At 41.0% G+C, this 20460-nt stretch overlaps 1 long non-coding RNA gene across 1 annotated transcript; it reads left to right on the top strand.

Annotated features, from left to right (window-relative positions):
• Positions 1-8385: 8385 nt before the first annotated feature.
• On the top strand, positions 8386-15053 carry LOC119625776 (uncharacterized). Its single transcript, XR_005241893.2, has 2 exons — positions 8386-8605; positions 13917-15053. It is a non-coding gene; the product is annotated as an uncharacterized lncRNA (long non-coding RNA).
• The last annotated feature ends 5407 nt before the right edge of the window (positions 15054-20460 follow it).

Genomic DNA, 20460 nt, shown 5'->3' with positions numbered 1-20460 from the left:
TACTATTGCCAGCAAATAAATAGCTTTTGAGATAATTTAAGCAATTTCATATTTAGTTTCTGTTGCTTGCACTCACAGGGAGCTCTGACTTATACTATTCACTTGCCTCTTGGATATTGCCTTTTGTCCATTATAGTCATCATTAACTGTTATTTAAATCTGCCTTACCATTAACCTTTTCCTATGTTTCTGTTCCTTAAGATGAGAGGTAGATCATAGTTTGCATGACCCATGGAGTCAGATGACCAAAGTAGTAAAGTTCTGTTTGTTGGCTGCCTGATCTTTGGTGAAGTTCTCTGTGCCTCAATTTCCTTATCTGTAAACTGGGGATGGTGATAACAGATATTCACAGAGTTGTGAAGATTAAATGTCTTAATAAATTTAAAGCACTTAGACCAGACTGGCTTATGGTGAGTGTTATGTAGGTTCATGCTATCATTTATTCATTCAGTAGTCTCTATAGGGAAGAGCCACGTGTCATGGACATGGTAGATACTTAGTAAATATTTATTCATTCTCTCTTGTTAATGTATGTGTTATAATAGGTGATTCTCAAAGTTATCTGCAAATTCTTATTACTCTGTCTATTGTTATCTGACAGTGTAATGATATCTGAAGCACGTATCTTAAATACTTTAAACAGTTTGATACAACAAACAAAAACAGAGTCATTTTCTTCTGTATTGGAAGCTGTGCTGTGTTGGATGAGAGACTGCGGTGGAAGTAGGGATTGCAGGCTTCTGGTCCTGGCTATACCCTCACACTGTGAGACTCTGGACAAGTCTATACTCTCTGCCTCGTTTATTTACACACCAAGGCTGGACTATGTAAGTTTTAGGTTCTTTAATGTTTTATATCACTTATCTTTGAAAGGTCATCTTAGGTGAGCTGCACAGAGTCTTTAAAAGCTACATTTCCCCCTCCTTTCTTACTTTAAATATAATGGTAATTAAAATGTGCTGGAATTATAATATATATTAGATGCATCCCTGGGTATCAGTTACAAGAATGAGAAAGAAATTATTAACAGTTGGCAAAGATTAGTATCAGTTGTAGTATCTTGTGATAAATTGAGAATTTTATTTACTAATGAGTAACCTCTCCTCCCCCATACAAAAAACTATGTGCTTATAAAAGAATTAAAAAATGGAATTTCATTTGATTGGATTTTAACTTCTTAGCCATTCTTAATGTTTTTGGAATAGCATTTTGGGTCCTGACCTTCTAAGTCAATTTGTTAGTCTGCAACTGTAGTGTCTCGGGCACGGCTGGGAAGTGGTGGGGGATGTGGGGTGGGTGGGTGCAAGAAAAGTAAAATATACGATGTTCACTCTTGACAAACCAATTTTGTGCTGTGAACACCCACACTTGCACACAATACTCAGACATATTAACACATGCGCATGCCCTCTCCAATACGTGCAAAGTAACATCACATTCCTTCTTTCACTCAACAAAAATGTGCTGATTGCTCACTCTGTTCCTGGGGATCTGTGTGAACCAAGACAAAGTTGACACTGTAGTTAGATATATCTCTCTGAATAAAAGAGTAAGTTTAAGGAAGAGTGAGGGTTAATTCTCTGTTTATAAGCCTCAAGGGTGAATTCACACCGAGCAGCAGGGGGCAGTGTTCTCAGGCAGGGCAGCTCTCCAGAGGATCTGCAAGGAAGCAGAGTGTGCCTTGTGTGACTGGTGTTATCCAGCAGATCATTTTTTAATACCCCACTACTCCTTACAGCATTATTTTTGGTAATAATAATGAAATGAATAAAAAGAAAAATGGACTGAAAAGAAACATGGTGAGATTTTTATTTTATTGAACTTTGTATATGTAATCATTCCAATAAAAATGAAAAATAAAATAATAAAATACATTTTATAGTATCAAAAAAGGGGAAAGTAGTGGACTAATATTTTTAATTACATTAATGTTTTTCAAACAAAAGAGAAAATACATACACCTACATACTAGACTGCCATAAAAATGAATAGCATTATTGTGCAATAGTAATTACATAAGAAAAAGAACAATAAAAAAGACATCAACTTCAATTTTTAAAGATATTATTCAAAGTGTGAAATACTACACATGTGAAATAAACTTGCAGTTACCAAAAGAAGTGGTTTACACTGCTTTATTATTTTAAATTTGAATTGTACATAAAAACTCCAAGTGAGTTTTCATGAGAGTGCTAAATCGGATGAGAGAGAATTGAGGTAGCCCAAGTCCCATCACAATCGCTGTACTGCCAACGTTTATTCCAAATCTAGTGTTTAAATGCAGAAGCAGATAGTCCCACATTGGTTGGAGCATGAAGTGTACCCAAAGCAAGCACAAATGTGAATGATTCTGAACCATCAGGAACTTAACTCTCAAACAAGAGCGTGTAGATAAGTCCATTTATGTCGTCTTCTCTGAATTAACTCCCACGTAGGAGTTATTACTAAAGGAGAAAATGTGTTTCTTAAGAGATAAGCAGTAACATTGCTGATTTTATTTATTATGAAATTGAATGATAACCACAGAAATTTTTTAGACTGCAGATCAACAAAAGATTTAGTGGGGAGGGGGACAGCATTTGACTATTGTGTAGAATCGCCAATGTGTGAATATAGTAAAAGCAAATCAGCTTTTAGTCCATTTAATTATTGTTTTAAAATTCTCTATAGAAAATGTGTCTCCTTATTGCCTGAGACTACTCCTATTACCACTGTTGGTCTACCAATGCCATCAGCAATTGGAAACAATGATATAGGGACTGGACTGTAAATTAAAGCCATATGTATTTAGCAGTAGTGGAACCAGCTCTACATGGGAACCTCATGAAGCCCCAGTTGACACTCCGGATCTTGCAGCAGGGTGAAGAGTCTGTTCAAAGTTGCTTTGCATAGGTTCTGAAATGGCTGCATAAGCTGATTAATAGATAACCAGTCATTTTATAAAATAAGAGTTAGGGTGCACATGTTTATGTGTGGGAGTGTGCATGTGTATACATGGGGTAAAGTCAAGAAAGGTGGTGAAAAGCACTAAGAATAAGCATAATATGAATTTGTGCCCTCTCCTGGAAACAATGGGAAATTTTGGGTTTAAAAGTAACATGGATTTAAATAGCCTCTCCAAGTTTAAAATACCTCAAAGCATTTAATTCTTACTGTTAGTTTCCCTGTGAGTTTGCTGAGATGTCTATTACCAGTTCAACAAGGAGGCAATTGTGATAGGGATACTCAATGGTACTTCCCCGCAGGATGAATTTATGGATTGATAGATGAGTTTTGGACGTATTTATAAGAAAAGAACTAAACTTAGCGACAAGCAACCATTTAAAGCTACTATGTAAAAGTGTTCACTTACAGAGACTGTACGTACAGATATTCAATGAAGAAAAATCTCCTGCGTGTGCACCAGGAGACATGTTATGAAAATGTTCTGACAGTTTGAGGTTATTGATTCTCAGCTATGGTTTTCTGCTCAATGCTACTAATGACCCTCCAAAAAGATCACCTTCTTATGAGTGCAGAGAGGTGGTTTTGGTCATTATTGTGGAGGAGCTCTTGGAACTCTCTCACTGCAGGCTTAGCCAGCTGGGCCTACTGCCCACTGCTCCAGGTGTCCCAGGTCTTCCATGGCACAGCTCAGGATCACACTACCTCATGCCTCACACCACCGGCCTCCTCCCCCCTACCGTGGGCCCTCCTTGTCACCAGGTGCAAGACACAACAGGACCACTGGGGACGCACTGGCTTGATAGGGCCTGGAGACCCCAGGCTGCAGGCAGAAAGGAAGTGTCCCTGGCTTGTGCCTGCTCGCTGACTTGTGTTCTGAGACTCATATAAGGGGCCAGGTAACAATGCTGGAAGCTGATGCCCAGTGAAACAAAACAATTTTTTTTTTTTTGCTTTTTTTTTTTTTTTTCTTTGCGACAGAATCTCACTCTGTCACCCAGTCTGGAGTATGGAGGCAGGATTTCGGCTCACTGCAACCTCTGTCTCCCAGGTTCAGATTCTTGTGCCTCGGCATCCCAAGCAGCTGGGATTACAGGCGCCACCATCACGCCCAGTTAATTTTTGTGTTTTTAGTAGAGATGGGGTTTCGCCATGTTGGCCAGCCTGGTCTCGAACTCCTGGCCTCAAGTGATCCGCCCACCTTGGCCTCCCAAAGTGCTGGGATTACAGGCGTCAGCCACCGTGCTGAGCCCCAGTGAAGCAAATTTGAAGTACTAAGAGGCAGATGATAGGATATAACCCATAGACAAATTCTTCCTCTTCTTCTCTTCCAAAGGATTCTTCTGAGAAATGTTTCCATGTGGGCCTCTCTGGAAACTTCCAGGTGACAGAGCAACCAATAGTGCTTTCTAGTGAAGCAAGGCCAGCCCAATAATCTTCTCTTTGCTTTCCTGCCTTCCTGTATTATTGGCCTGCCCCCGTTCACTCCTGCTCCCTTGGGTTTGCACCCCTCTAGTGAAGCTTTAGAATGTAAATTTTGCCTCAGCCTATAATTTCTAGGAAACCTAGACTCAGACAAAGAATGTTTACTGCAGTAAAATTGTCACAATGCTCATTGTTTTATGATCACAAAATAAGTAATTAAACTATCAGTACAAAGAAAAAGAAGAAAAAATAGACAAAAAAGTATTTTCAAAACCAGAAACTAGAATTAAAGCAAACACAGGCTCAGTGCAAAGAATAGATTTCACTTCTATTCTTTCTCTGCTGCTTATTTTCAAGCTGTCTTGTACACATTATATTTTAAATGTACAATATTATGAAAAAATTGAGCTTCTTAAGAAATGCTTAAATATATGGATGCCAATGATTAGTCTACAAAAGAAAAAGTAATATTCAGAAGAGTAGTAGTTGCTTCAGATGTAACTTTAATATATTTCATTATATAAAATTGGCTTGAGTTTCAGAAGATCGGCTAAGAGTTCTGGAGTCAGGTTGACCCGGGATGAAAAGCCCAGCTGTAGCCATCACGTGGAAGTTACCAAGTCTCTTTAAGCTTCAGTTTTTCTCCTCTTTTAGATAAAGATGGGATAGTACATAAGTCATAGGGTTATTATAGGTTTTAAGTGAGATAATTTAGTATGTGGCCCACAGTGCTCAATAAACATTATTATTGTGACCCATAATAGTTCCAGTGAGGAAAACTAATTATTTGTGAGCAATAATTGGTGTTGAGCAAAGCTATATTAATGCTAGTTATCTTGGGAAAGATGAATTCTAGTTGGAACTTTTGCAATAGAAAGCAGGATGTGATTTTTTCACCATTTTAAGAATGTGGGGTGTGTGTGTGTGTGTGTGTGTGTGTGTGTGTGTGTGAACTCATTCAATCCATTTTATGGAGCACCAACCTTGGGCCCAACAATTTTTCTAGGCACAAGGTTAGACGGAAGTCAAGGTGGAGTAGGTCCCTGTCCTCAAGGATTTTCTGTTCATGAAAAACAGCTTATTATTGTTCTTTGTTTTCTTTTGCAAAAGGAGCAGTTCAGCACTTGACAGGAGACAAGAGGTCGACACCCCAGGACAGAGTGAAAACCTAAGGTTTGTATTTTTGATACACAAAGTGCTCTTTTGAAGGAAACCAAAAAATGTCAAGTTTCTGGCAAGATATGGAAAGAGGACAGAAGGAGACCAGAGTCCAAGCACCAGAGGGCAAAGATGTGGAAAGCGGTCCTAGTTAGGAGCTGTTGCCCCAGAAATGTTGAGTTCACAAGCTGTAAGCAGGATCGCAGTGGAGACAGCTAGTGTCTAAAGCCCTGCTGAGTCAGTCCTTTACACGGGCTGTCCAGCCTTCAGCATGGGGGTCTCAGCATGGCAGGCCTGCACCTGCTAAAATTTCTGTCTTCGCAGTGGTGAGAATCGGCTCCTTCCGCACTTGTAAGAGCAAATTTGGTTCTGCCACTGTCTGATTGCCTGGTGCTCATGCCTCACTTTCCTGTCAAGCCAGGTCGTCATAAAACCAGAGAGGACTTCACTTCTCCCTAGCAATTACCAATTCTGTGAAACTGATTACTCCAAACTGTATGTATAGACTTATCAACGAAGAAAGACTTTGCCAGATCATCTTTTAAAATTAAACCTCAACTTTGATGTACTCGCTGTGCTCCAACCACACCTGTCTTTTTCCTTGTTCCTCAACGATGTCATGTTTCTGTTACAGGGTCTTAGCATATGCTATTCCTTCTGCCTGGAGTGCGCAGCCCCAGACCATCACATAACTGGCCACATTGCTCAGACTTTAGCCTAGATGTCACCTCTTTATAGAAGCCTTCTCTGACCACCCTATTTAATGTTGATCACTCCACCTGCAGCCGAGATGCCAGCTAATAAATTCCCTCCTACTCCTCCATTCTTTCTTTAATTTTTATGCCTCATGTGAAAAGTATCAAGTCAATCACATACTTCAGTTCATGGTATACTATTATTACATTTCTTTCATGGATATTTTCCCCATTAATCCCTGGTTTCCATTTCCATTACCTTTTCTTTCATATATTCATTCACCATAAGGCATTACATGTATATCCTTGTCTAAAAATGTAATATTGTCAAATGTAAGTTATTATTTGGCATATTATATGTTTCACAAATAGTATTGTGCAATAGACCTTGTTGTAGGTATTATGTTTTGTATTCACCAGTGTGTTCTAAAGACCCATCTGTATCTGTTATATATGTATGCACACTTGGTTCATTGCTTCTAACTGATCCTTGGTATCCTGCAGTGTGCATTCATCCCTGCTCTCGATACAGTCAGCTCCCAAATTCTGTAAACAACTCCTCTGTAAGTAACCTCCTTCTGACAGGGGGTAGAATTGCTCAGAGGCCAGATGCTGCCATTGTTATCTGTTCCTCACCCTGGCCAGGCTGTGGCACTGCCCTGATATTATCCTATCACCTCTGCGTAGCAGATATTTTGTCTCAAGGTGGTGCCAGGCCAGGCGATTATCTGCCAAGAACAGCAGTTGGAGAGAGGAAACAGCCTGCAACTCTGCCTGCACCATGTCCTAACAGTGACTTTCTCTGCTCAGACTATGGGTTACCCACAGCAGGTCACAGCCACCCTTTCTCTCTGCCCAGGGGTTTCTTATGGTTTTTACCTAGATTTACATCGACTTGCAGATCGGTACACCCCTCTCTTGCTTCTGGGGCAACATCAGGGTTGGAATGTGTGGAGGTCCTTATAGTCTTCATAATGCTAATCACTACCTGGAATTATCATCTTTTTTTATTGGTTTACTTGCTTATTTTCTGTCTCCCTCACTGTAAGACTGTAAATGCCACATGAGCAAGGACCTTATCTGAACACCTTCCTAGGTTTGGGGATATCCCACCACATGCATACCACTGAGGGGCAGAGATGCCTTCCAGTGTAGAAACAGCCAGGACCATATAGTCACAGCCCCAGGCAACTTCACAGCTAAAGCGCAGGCATTTCTTCTCTATGTGACCATCAGACCAACCTGTGAATCCCAAGCTGGAGAAATGAAGTCACCAAGACAGTGGAGAATTCACTGGTGGGCGCAGCTGTAGTGGCAGCAGTAGCGCTTATGGCAACAGTTTCAGGAGTAGCAGTTGGTATCCTGCCTCCAAAGACAGAATGTAAGACCACCAGCAGCACTGCCTTTACCAGACTGGTACTAGGACCTAATTTTGGAAGTGGTTCTTCCTATCTAGCCTTTGGGCTACCTAATAGCCTTTCAACAAATTTGTCATTTCCTAAATCAGTCAGAATCAACTTTTAGTGTGTAAACTGAGAACCCCCAGTAGAACTACTAGCCACAACGTCCCCTTTTATTGTCTAAGTCCATTTGAGCTGAACTTTCTGTCACTTGAAGACAGAAGCTCCCTAACTCAGGGTCGTCAACTCCCAGGCCACACAGCGGGGGTGAACAGTGGGCTGGCAAGCAGGGGGGCTTCATCTGTATTTATAGTCACTTCCCATCACTTGCATCACCGCCTGAGCTCTGCTTCCTTCAGATCAGCAGTGGCATTACATTCTCATAGGAGTGGGAAACCTGTTGTGAACTGTGCATGTGAAGGATCTAGGTTGTGTGCTCCTCATGAGAATCAATGCCTGATGATCTGTCACTGTCTCCCATCACCCACAGATGGGACCGTCTCGTTGCAGGAAAACAAGCTCAGGGCTCCCACTGATTCTACATTATGGTGAGTTGTATAATTATTTCATTGTATATTACAATGTAATAATAATAGGAATAAAGTGCACAATAAATATGATGTGCTTGAATCATCCCCAAACCATCCCCCACCCTTATCCTGTCCATGGAAAAACTGTCTTCCATGAAACCAGTCCCTGGTGCCAAAAAGGTTGGGACAACTGCCCTAACTGATGTAAGAGTATGGGCAGTAAGTGTTTTCAGTGCACTGAGTGATTAAAGGTTGTTGGGGCGGGGTGGGTGCACAGTTGAACTGAGCTCAGTGCATCCACTGGCAAGGAGGTGGTAGCAGGAAATAGGCACGTGGTGGCTTCAGTAACAGAGAGGACTGCAGGGCAGACCTGAGCTTAGTAGCCTGGCTTCTCCGGGAGCTGAGGGTGAGCATCATGCCGGCTCCATCTCCCTCTTTGTTGTGGAAAAGGCAGGTAGGAAGAACGACAGATTGCCTTACCCTTTCTAACTGTTGTGTGCCCTCCATACCCCACCCAATCCTACTTCAATATTGTCACCTAAGGCTTCACAAACCTACACTTGTGCGAGTCCAGCTGTCTGTGGTCTAGACTGTCAAGGAACGTATCTGATTCTGAGATGCTCAGGAAAGTGTGCTCCCAATTGGTCCTTATCCAGACTAGTTTACTTGCTGAGTATCCCCAGGGCACAGGGACAATCATTTGGGGTTGCGGCTTTGTTCATAAGGTCATCAAGACAGGAGGATATGAGGCAGAATCACCACACAAGGTAAGAGTACATTTAGAAATTCTCTTGAATAAATAATACTGGCTTTATCACTATGCTTATTTCTGTGTTTCTACTTGCTCTCATATTTTGGCTTGGTTATTTGTTACTATCTTGTTAGCTTTTTGATGCCTCTAGTTTTGTTTTTATTTTTGATATTGTTGTTTTCTTTTCTTGTTTTCTTTTTTTTTTGAGATGGAGTCTCGCTCTGTCACCCAGGCTGGAGTGCAGTGTCACAATCTCAGCTCACTGCAGCCTCCGCCTCCAGGGTTCAAGTGATTCTCCTGCCTCAGCCTCCCGAGTAGCTGGGATTACAGGTGCCCACAACCATGCCAGACTAATTTTTGTATATTTAGTAGAGACAGGGTTTCATCATGTTGGCCAGGCTGGTCTCGAACTCCTGACCTCAGGTGATCTGCCTGCTTCGGCCTCCCAAAGTGTTGGGATTACAGGCATGAGCCACTGCGCCCAGCCGTTGTTGTTTTTTTTTCTGATTTAGCCACATCTTTTGTTATTTTCAGTGGGAGAATGGTCCAAAATATCTTGGTTGCCATATTGTCAGAAATCAGAAATGGCAATCTTCTATTGTTTTTTAAATTTCATCATTCTTATTTTTCATTCTTATTTAATTCTTCATTTAATTGGTTCTTTAAATCTCTTTGACATTTTAAGATAATTTCTCATTTCCTGCCTATATTTTCAAGGTTGTTCGATATTTCTCTAAAATTGTTAAACATAGTATTTTGCATTTTGTATATGATATGTCCAATATCGAAAACACCTATCCTGCCACTACAAGAAAAGTTTTGCCCAAGAATGAACCAACATAGAGAAAAACAGAGCTAAGACAAACCAAGGCTAACTGCTGATTTAATTTCCTAGATCCAGCTATTCTTGAAGCCTTCTCAGTTACACAAACCAATAACACTTAAATACTTTTTTTACTTAAACTATTTTCTGTTTCCATTACTTACAACCAAAATAGTTCTGATTAATACATAGAATAATGTGAATTTATATTTTTATTCTGATTTTTATTCTGACTTTATAAAAAAGAACTTTTACAATTATACATTATGCTTGGATAAATACATGTATAAATATTTGTTTGGGATGGAGGATGTACACTGAAATGTTAACATCAGGTTTCTGCGGAGGATGAGTTGGAAGGGATGAAGGAGACATTAATCTCTTTTTCTGGCAGGGTGCAGTGGCTCACACCTTAATACCAGCATTTTGAAGGTGGAGGCGGGTGGATCACCTGAGGTCGGGAGTTCAAGACCAGCCTGACCAGCATGGAGAAACCCCGTCTCTACTAAAACATACAAAAATTAGCTGGATGCTGTGGCAGGCGCCCATAATCCCAGCTACTCGGGAGGCTGAGACAGGAGAATCACTTGAACCTGGGAGGCAGAGGTCGCAGTGAGCTGAGATCGCACCATTGCACTCCAGCCTGGGCAACAAGAGCAAAACTCCATCTCAAAAAATATATATATATATCTTTGTCACCTATGCAGTGTTTGACCTGCAAGTGCTTGTATCTTTTGTAATTGTTTAAATCCTACAAAATTTTAAATGACTATTGCATATACTTTGTGTTTTTCCAAATATAAGATTTTATAAAGAAGAGAATGGTGTAAGTGACCCGGGGACAGTGGGGGGAGCTTAAATTTGAAACTAGAAAAAATTTTGGACAAAGTAGTCATAATTGTTAGCTGATGAAAAACTAGAAAAGATTTTCTGAGTAAATTCTTGATTTCAGAAATTAGTTATAATTTATATTGCTCTTAATATCTTACCTTTGAACATAAATGATTAATGCCCTTTAAAATGTCCTTTTTTCTAGCTAACCTGATGTACATATGACATTAATCCAATAGACTTAGGAATAAGATACAGGGGGCTTTCCTGAATGATTCAAGTATATCCCTATTCATATTAAGAAAACAAAGTATTGGCCGGGCGCGGTGGCTCACGCCTGTAATCCCAGCACTTTGGTAGGCCGAGGCCAGCGGATCACCTGAGGTCAGGATCACCAAGACCAGCCTGTCCAATATGGTGAAACCTCATCTCTACTAAAAATACAAAACTAGCCCAGCATGGTGCTGGGTGCCTGTAATTCCAGCTACTTGAGCGGCCTAGGCAGGAGAATCGCTGGAACCCCGGAGGCAGAGGTTGCAGTGAGCCGAGACTGTGCCGTTGCATTCCAGCCTGGCCAAAGAGAGCAAAACTCCATCTCCCCCAAAAAAAGAAAGAAAGCAAGAAAGCAAAGTATTAAGTTATTTCATGGACCTGGAAATTTGTCTTTATCAAATTCTAATTCTGAGTTAAAAAACAGATTATAAGTTCTTATCACAATCTGTTTTGCAATATGTTTTAAATGATTACTTATTACAACGTTGGACACTGTTTTCCTGGAGACATCTTTCGTTTCTTGATTATGAATGTAACCAAGTGTCTGAACTGCTTAAATGATCAAAAATCTTTATCTCATAATTTTATGAAAACATAATTTAGATACATAGGTGTACAATATTTACATTTGCATTATTTAGTAAGATGGGCTTTTTCCCTGCTGGAGGCTGGGGAATGAGATTAATGGGAACACTGGTGACGAGTGCAGGGGAAAACACAAACTGCCAACTCTTGCCTTGGAGTGGCATTTGCAGTCTTAACCTCACAGTATACTCCAAACCCATAAAAGGTCATTTGCCTTCTCTCACAAGCCTTTAATTCACTTGAGAGATGGTCTTAGACAAAGATAAAGCCCCTGTGAATTGGTAGCCTGGCTTTGGGGAAAGACTTACACAGTAACTAAGGTGTTGGATAAACAGATGCTAACCATTTACTTACAGATCTCATAACTATGATTATTGTATGATCATTTATTCATAGCACATAATAGCTGCCTTGAAGTTCCTTTTAACAGAAAAAGGATCAGTTTCAATATAATTACAACTTGGAAATTATTTCCTTAAATCTGGTATATCAGATTGTTAGATTTTGTTTTTGTAAATCCATGTTTATAGGTAGAAATGATCATGTCTTTGTGTAATTTATAGAAAAAAGGTATTCTAGCAGAATAGCATTTTTAATGTACTGTGTATTAAATATTATCCATTAAATCCTTCAAAATGAAAATTTTGACAAATGATAGTGAGTGAAAGAAGTAAACAACACACCCTGAAAAGGCACAGTAATATGTAAATAATTTTTATCTTATAACATCCATTCCATAAGAGAGCATAATTGATTTTATTGATTTACAGTACAGTCAACGTTCTTGTAATGTAAAATTTAGCAGGTAGCTTAGACATTAAATTTTAAACTCCGAATCATCATCAATCTTTTATTTAGATCTGATAAGCTTCTGGAGTTGCTCCAACAGTGGAATCTTAATATGGTTCTCCCACACAGAATAATTCACCTTCAGAATATTATGTCCTCTTTTCCAAATATGTAAACAAATGTATTACTTATTGTAATGGAAATAACACACAACTACATTTTTTTCCACTTTGCATTGCAGTAAGGATTACGTGACTTTGACTAACAGCTTATACTTTTTTCTCGGCTTTATTAACTCCAGCCAAGTCCTTAATTTTCATGAATAGAACTGAAAATGCTGTTCTTTTAATCTTCTGAGTTGAATTCTGGGTCATGCAAAGATTAAGTGAAGTGACTCCAAACCTAAAATCCTATAATTACGGAATGTCTGTTTAGATTGGTGCTTGGTCTTCTTTTTCCCTCTTCTAGATTGAGAAGAGAGCTTTCTGAACTGCAAATTAGGAAGGCCTTGACTTGTTTGTCTGTGGTAGAGCAAACAGAGTTGAAGAGGCCATCTATTTAGCTACCATTTGTTTTGTTTAATCTGAGATTAGGCCTAGGTTTACAAAAGAAATGTACTAAATTTAGAGTAAACAGAATTCCTTAAGGCAGCATTGCTTGATGGTATTTTCTTCTTATAGCCTCTTCTGAGTGGTTTGTGATTAAGGGATAAAAAAGTGACTATTTTAAGCTCTGAAAACTGTGAGGACACAGTTTTGGAGGAAATAGAAGGTAAACTGATCAAATAATTTACCAGGGAACTTCAAAATGGTGGCATATGTTCTTTAAATGATTTTTTTTTAAAACTTGTAATAATTCCTCTGAAGATCTACTGGCTGTTTTTAACCACTGACCATCACCTAAGGGAAGACCATGTGACTCGTTACTATAACGGCCGGCATTAAAAAAAAAAAAAAAAAAACCTCAGGGAAGGAAGACTTACAACTATAACCTCATTTCTAATTGGACTGTGGTGAAAAGAAACTAGTCATCGCTGAAACTAGGGGCCAGGAGAGCTGCTTGCCTGTCCTGAGCAACCTGTAGTTGGCAAAACTTGAACTTTACATATAAAGAGACCATTTTTTTACAGTGAGTTTGGGGTAAATTGTGTAAAGTCTCAAAGGGACCTAATACAGGACATTTACTAGATTCCAAATGTGACACTTTAAGGAAGACTGCGATAGGTAATGTGACCGTCCACCTTAGAGATAGTATTATTCATTAATGAAGGGTATTCATTTAGTTTTGTTTTTATAACTCCAATAAATTTAAGAAATGTCTTTGTGGTCCTTAAAAGTAGCAAACATATTTATGATGCCATGTTTTTCTACTTGCTGCTTTATCTGCTTGGAGAGCCTACCTGGAGCAGCCAGGTAAATTGAAAGGAGTAAGAACTTGGGGCCAGGCAGCCAGACAGACGTGCATTCACATTTCAGCATTCACGTTTATGAATTCAGTAGTTCAGTAGTTCAGTCAGAGGCTGGATGAGTGTGAGCGTGAAGCTTATGCTCCCTGCTTCCCCAGATGTTAAGTGGAATCAATAATAATTACATTGAGGAGATGTGAAATAATGACGTAACATATGCAGAGTGCCTAGTTCATAGTAGATGCTTCAAAATGATGCTTTCCTTCCTCTTTCCCTTACGTTTGCCTGGTAAATCACCCATCCTTCAGATGGACTCAACGACTGTCTATTACCGTCCAGCTCTCAAGTCCCTTCTCTTGTGAAAATGGAAAAGTTGAACTACAGTTGAGATATTATTCCCAGATGTTCTTTGGAACACAGGGGATTTCTCCAAAAGACACAGAACAAATTGCCTCCAAACAGTCAAGATTCCAGCAGAAGCCGGAGTAGCAGACTACTTGGATCTTCGAAGTACCTGGCCCTGAGTCAGTTAAGGAAGATCGTTTCTTCTCTTTTGTACAATCCTATCATGAGAGCTGCGAAGTGAACTAAGAGCTTCTGCTTTCATCATTGACCTCCCAATCCTAATAATATGTTCACTGGCCAACTTCCTAGTCAATTTGTCTTTTGGATATAATGTTCCTCTACTATTTGCCTGATTGAGAAATCTGCTACAGAACATGACCAGTTAGCGTTCCCACCAACCCCAGTGCTACACTGACTGTCTTTCGATGGACTTTCCTCCTTGCTGCCTCTCTGAGGTCCCAGACCTTCAGAGTGACCCTCACGGCTCTGTCTAAGTTTCTGCCATACTTCTGCCAAGAGAGACAACTAAATCAATATTTTTAATATGCTTTGCTGCCAGAATTCGATGATCTGTCACAGTTCTTGCCTAATACACCCAATCATTATTGTTAAAATATTTTTTAGCTTTGTTTGTAGAATTGCTTTAACTGGTTCCATCTCTGGAAGCTACACTTTGAAATATAACTTTAGCAACATTTTACTATACTTTTTCACAACCCAGAGCAGTAATATTTTATGCTAAGTGGTTAATCTAATTCCATAAATCTTTTGCAACTATCCTCTATTCTTTTCCTTGTAATTTCCACCTGGGAAGGTTTTTACTGATTATCATCCTATCCTGAGTCATCCCACAAACCAATCTGTCTCACTTCATTGCTTCTAACCTACAGACTAAGCATAACTTCGGCTAAATGATCTTTGATAAGGTGCTATGACTCTATAAAGTCTTTGATATTCATGTCTAAATTTAATCAATCACTTGTAGATTTTCATAGAATCAATCTTTCACTTCTACAATTGGGAATATTTGTAAGTTGTTTATCTTAAACAGTTCCTCTATTATGCTTTTCACATTAAATAAATCAACCCCTTCAAATCAATTTTCTGTCATGTCTATGATGTTATTATTTCATGGCATGGGTCAAGGGTCTACAAACTTTTTCTGTTAAGACCTAGAGAGTAAATATTTTAAGCTTTTCAGGCCATCCAGTCTCTGTTGCAACTACTCAGTTCCGCCATTGTAGCACTAAAGCAACTATAGACAATACATAAATGAGTGAGCATGGCTGTGAGCCAATATAACTTTATTTACGAATGCTGAAATTTGAATGTCAAGTAATTTTCATGTGTCATAAAGTATTACTCTTTTTTTTTTTACCATTTAAAAATGTAAAAATTATTCTTAGCGTGTGGGCTGTACAAAAGCCGGCAGAGGGCCAGATTTGCCTGTGAGTTATAGTTTTCTGACTACAGTATAGTTTATGGCCAGGAGCAGATTCAGGTTTTGTGGGGACTGAGCTCTTTACAATTAGGGGGCCCTCTTTAAGAAAAGGAATACAAGGAGGGGCGCGGTGGCTCGAGCCTGTAATCCTAGCACTTTGGGAGGCTGAGGCAGGCAGATCACGAGGTCAGGAGATCGAGACCATCCTGGCTAACACGGCGAAATCCCGTCTCTACTACGGGCGTGTTGACGGGCGCCTGTAGTCCCAGCTCCTGGGGAGGCTGAGCCAGGAGAATGGCTTGAACCCGGGAGGCAGAGCTTGCAATTAGTGGAGATGGCGCCACGGCACTCCAGCCTGGGTGATAGAGCAAGACTCCGTCTCATTTAAAAAAAAAAAAAAAAAGAATACAAAATTACAAATACAAAATTAGATACGGTGCTTTAGAAAAGACCCATGCAAATGAGAGGCCCTGAAAATTGAGCCTCTTTGGCATCCTGGTGAATCTACTTCTAGTAACACTTGGACAATTCTGCTGCAAGGGTTCCCTAAACTGGCTGATCATTGGAGTCACCAAGAGAGCTTTTCTTACTACAGGTTCCAAAGCCCCAACAGGCTGCCTGAATTAGAATCTCTGAGGATAACTGGCAATCAGCTGTCTTGTAAAGCTCCCTAGGTAATTGTACTGCGAACCCAGGCTTGGCAACCAGTATTTTAGTAACCATTTTATAACATCAAACAAATTCATTTGAACTGGTATCCCAAACACACTTATTGCCTTAATTGTGTTGCTTACCCAGAAACAGGTTTTAACTGTTGTTATTGACCCATAGCCCAAATGTTTACTTATCAAGAATACCCTATTGTTCAATGACCTCAACACAGAATATATAGATACCTTACGCTAGGCCATCTATCCCCTTTCTTTTTAGTAAGAGTCAACACATATATAAGCTGGCTCTTCACCATTTGGGCTCAGTTTAATATTTTTATGTATTAAATTTTATTTTAAAAACTATTGGTAATTTTTTAAAATCTTAAATTTTTGAGTTGGCATATAATTCAGACAATCTATAAAGTAAATAAATGACTGTTGAAGAACATCTGACACTTATGTTACCACAGCTGGGAGAGTCAAGCTTATAAACCTAGACATAAAGGTAGCAGTTGAGTCATTTGTTATTGCCTGATTAATCATCAAATGTATAGAAGACTCTTTTCATATCCCCGTGAGTATTCTGCAACCTTTGTATTGTTCAAATTTAATATTATTCCCATGATACTGAGATATCTTCTTGGTCAAAATTGAGTAGTTCTGTCTATAGAGTAGGTAGCATCTATTTTTGGCAAGATAAATATGAAACAGTGTTACTTTTAGTAAACAAATGCCTTATCATTGCCAGCAATAAAGCTCTAGTGTCAACCGAAAGTTTCATTTTAAGGGTTGAGAAAAACCTGTCCCAGCTTTTTCAAATTACCTTTTTTAAACAAGGACTTGAGAATTTCATATCCCAGAAAACATGCAAACATCAATTCTTCTAATTTTGTTCACCTATCGGAAGGCAAAACTACTTATTTTCCTGACTCAGAAGCACAAACAGAAAGTAAAGCATACTTCCTGACGCATTGATTTTAACTGTTACGGGGGCAGTATTGACATAAATAGAAAATGAAGCTGCTTTTTCCATTGTTTGGAGGTTTCATTTTTAGAAACTAGGACAATATTATATCAAACTTGTTTCCTCCAACAAGGACTCCCACATCTAATAATTTATTCATTTGCTCATTCATTAATTCATGCAAATATTAAGTAAGTGCCTATAATGTGCCACATTCTGTGCTGGGTGCTGAGGATCTAACTCTGCAGGCTCAGAACGTAGGTTCTAATGAGGAGAGGGAAACAATAAACAAGGGAATTTCACATGGTGATATATGGTGTGTTGAAAGTAAAACATGGTGAAGCTAGGTGAATGCATGTGTACGTGGGCATGAAGGGGGCAGGGGCAACTGTAGTTACTTTTTTTCTTCTTTCTGTTTTAGAGATAGGAGTCTCACTATATCCCCAGACTGGTCTCAAAGCCTCTAGTAGCTGGGACTACAGGCAGGAGCCACAGCTCCTGGAGAAGAGGAACCTACTTTAGATAAATGGTCAAAGGTGGTGGTGACATTTTGAGTTGAGATCCAAAAGGTGGAAAGGAGCTGGGCATTCATATGAAATGGGAGAGTTCTCTGATCCCCCTGCAGGATGTGCAGCAAGGTTGTGGCTCACCTATTTGGTCACTGCCACTGCGCAAACCCCTGACAGGAGTGGGAGCATGCAGATGGGCAAGTGCAGGAGCCAGGGGACGTGCTTTGGGCTCTGGCCCTGTGGTAGTGTCTAGGGGTGGGAGCCTGTGCTCCCATTGTTACGATGCTCTTTCAGTCTTGCTGTCCATGAACAGCTTAAGTGTTAACCAGCTCAATGGACCCTCTGCCTTTTTGCAAGGGCAAAGGGCCAGGGTGACAGCTTTCTAAATCCCGAGCTCTTGCCCAGCATTCCAAAAGAATCCAGTAACACACGGGCTTGAAGGATGAATGTAGGGTGTTGTTGAGTGGTGGAGTTGGCTCTCAGTAGGATCGATGGGGAAGTGGAAGGGGGATGGAGTGGGAGGATGATCGTCCCCTGGAGTTTGGCCCTTCAGCAGCCGAACTCCTCTCTGACCACTCCCAGCTGAACTCTTGGCATTCAGATGTCCCTCCTCGTCTTTTTGTCTGCCACACCATTTGTCTGCATGTCTCCCCATCTCCTTGTTGGCTGGTCTGCTTTTGGAGCCTGGGGTTTGGGGTTTCTGTGGGTACAGGCCTGGGGAGCATGGTAGGCCAAAAGGTAACTTTTGGGGCACAAAAACAAATGCCTGTTCCTACTTAGGGCTGAGAGTCTCCAGGCTTAAGGGTGGGGCCTTTGCTGGGGAACCATTCTCTTCTACCCAGTATTTTCCTGTCTCTTGGCCGTATCACAGAGCTCTTACGGAAGAAGTATCTAGAGCTATGCTGTCTAGCAGGGGAAATCGAAGCTCTTTAAATGTGGCTAGTGTCACATGTTGAAGTGATATTTTGGATATAGTTGTTTAAAGAAAACATATTACTAAAATCAATTAAATGCCTAACAATCGGCAGTATCTTTGCTGGATTCCTCATTACCAACATTTTTAGCACTCAATCTAAGTATAAGCACCACAACCCTGTCACTGTCTCATGCTTGCAACAAATCAACACGGTTAACACTTATAATTCCACTAATTCAATTCATCCCATTATTTTTACACTTTTAATGTGGCTTTAGAAAATTAAAGAAATACATATATGGTTTACATTATATTTCTATTGGACATCACTGGTCTAGAGAGAAAATCTTTATCTAGTTCTTGCACACAGATCCCTCGGATCCTCATGGATTGGGTGTGTTATCAGTTTGACCAGTAGTTCGAGACCAGCCTGGGTAACAAAGTGAGATCCCCGTTTCTACAAAAATTAAAGAGTTTGAGCTAATAAAAACACGAGCTACAATGTACTAAACAGTTATGGTGTGCCGGGTGCGGGGTAAAATTGCTTTACATCAATTCATTGTATCCTCATACTGTTACCGGAAAGGGGTCCCTATCCAGACCCCAAGAGAGGGTTCTTGAATCTCATACAAAAAAGAATTCAGGCCAAGTCCATACAATAAAGTGAAAGTAAGTTTATTAAGAAAGCAGAGGAATGAAAGAATGGCTACTCCATAGGCAGAGCAGCCCTAAGGGCTGGTGGTTGCCCATTTTTATGGTTATTTATTGATTATATGCTAAACAAGGGGGGGAATATTCATGCCTCCCCTTTATAGACCATATAGGGTAACTTCCTGACATTGCCATGGCATTTGTAAACTGTCATGGCACTGGTGGGAGTGTAGCAGGGAGGATGACCTGAGGTCACTCCCATTGCCACCTTGTTTTTAGTGGGTTTTAGCTGGCTTCTTTACTGCAACCTGTTTTATCAGCAAGGTCTTTACGACCTGTATCCTGTGCTGACCTCCTGTTTCATCCTGTGACTTAGAATGGCTGACCTCCTGGGAATGCAGCCCGGTGGGTCTCAGCCTTATTTCACTCAGCCTCCTCTATTCAAGATGGAGTTGCTCTGGTTCAAACGCCTCTGACAATACCATTATGAAGTAAGAAATAATTCCCGCCCTATTTTACATATGAAGAAGTGGGAGGCTGAGGGGCAGAGTAGGTTGCCTGAGGTGATAGGAGGATGAAATAACACCGCGAGAAGTCGAACCCAGTGCACATCCGCCCATGCAAGACACCAGAAGCCACAGGAGGAAGAAGGGGCAGGCGGGAGTTTAGAGCACTTTGGCGTGCCCACCGGGGCGCCTACCCCACTCTCCTCTGTGCCGCTGGAGGCCTCGAGTTCGTGTCCTCTCAGCGCCTGCCAGGCTGCCCCTCCGAGGCCACAGCGCCCTGCCAGGCCGGCCTCCCCCCGCCCACCCCTCTCCCTGAGACCCAAGCCGACCCCCAGGCTGACCCCGCCGTCTGCGCCCACCTGTGTGGGAATCTACCTGCCCGCGACCCAGGAGCTCAGGGACTGCCCCAGGAGATGCAGCCTCGCCCGCTCCTGCCACGCCTCCGGCGCCTGGAAAGCACCACATCCGGCAGGCTGCATATCTGAGCCAGCATCGGCCAGCGGGAGTCGGGCAGAGCCATTTTCCTGCCTGCCCCGACTCCTGACAGCCCGTGCCCAGTTCTCCTCTGCTCTCTCATGGTTCATCAAAGGGTCCTTTCTGGGAACTTTATAGCTTGAAGATTGTCTCACAGTGACCAGGGTGTTTCTGAGGGGTGTGTGTGTGTGTGTGACCACTGGAGGGTCAGAATCCCCCATCCCCACCTTGGAGGTCCCGCTTTTTCCTCCCTGCTGTAAGGAACTTCACACTACCCCTCCACAAGGTTGCTTGCCTGGGCCGTCATCCAACTCCGTGTCTGCTGCAAGGACGGTGGGGACAGTGCACCAAGACACAAGGACCAGGTTGGACCCTAAGATGCTCTGAACACCT

The sequence above is a fragment of the Chlorocebus sabaeus genome, chromosome 15 (genome assembly GCF_047675955.1).
Source record: "Chlorocebus sabaeus isolate Y175 chromosome 15, mChlSab1.0.hap1, whole genome shotgun sequence".
Taxonomy (NCBI): Eukaryota; Metazoa; Chordata; class Mammalia; order Primates; family Cercopithecidae; genus Chlorocebus; species Chlorocebus sabaeus.
This window is presented reverse-complemented; position numbering and strand designations above follow the sequence as displayed.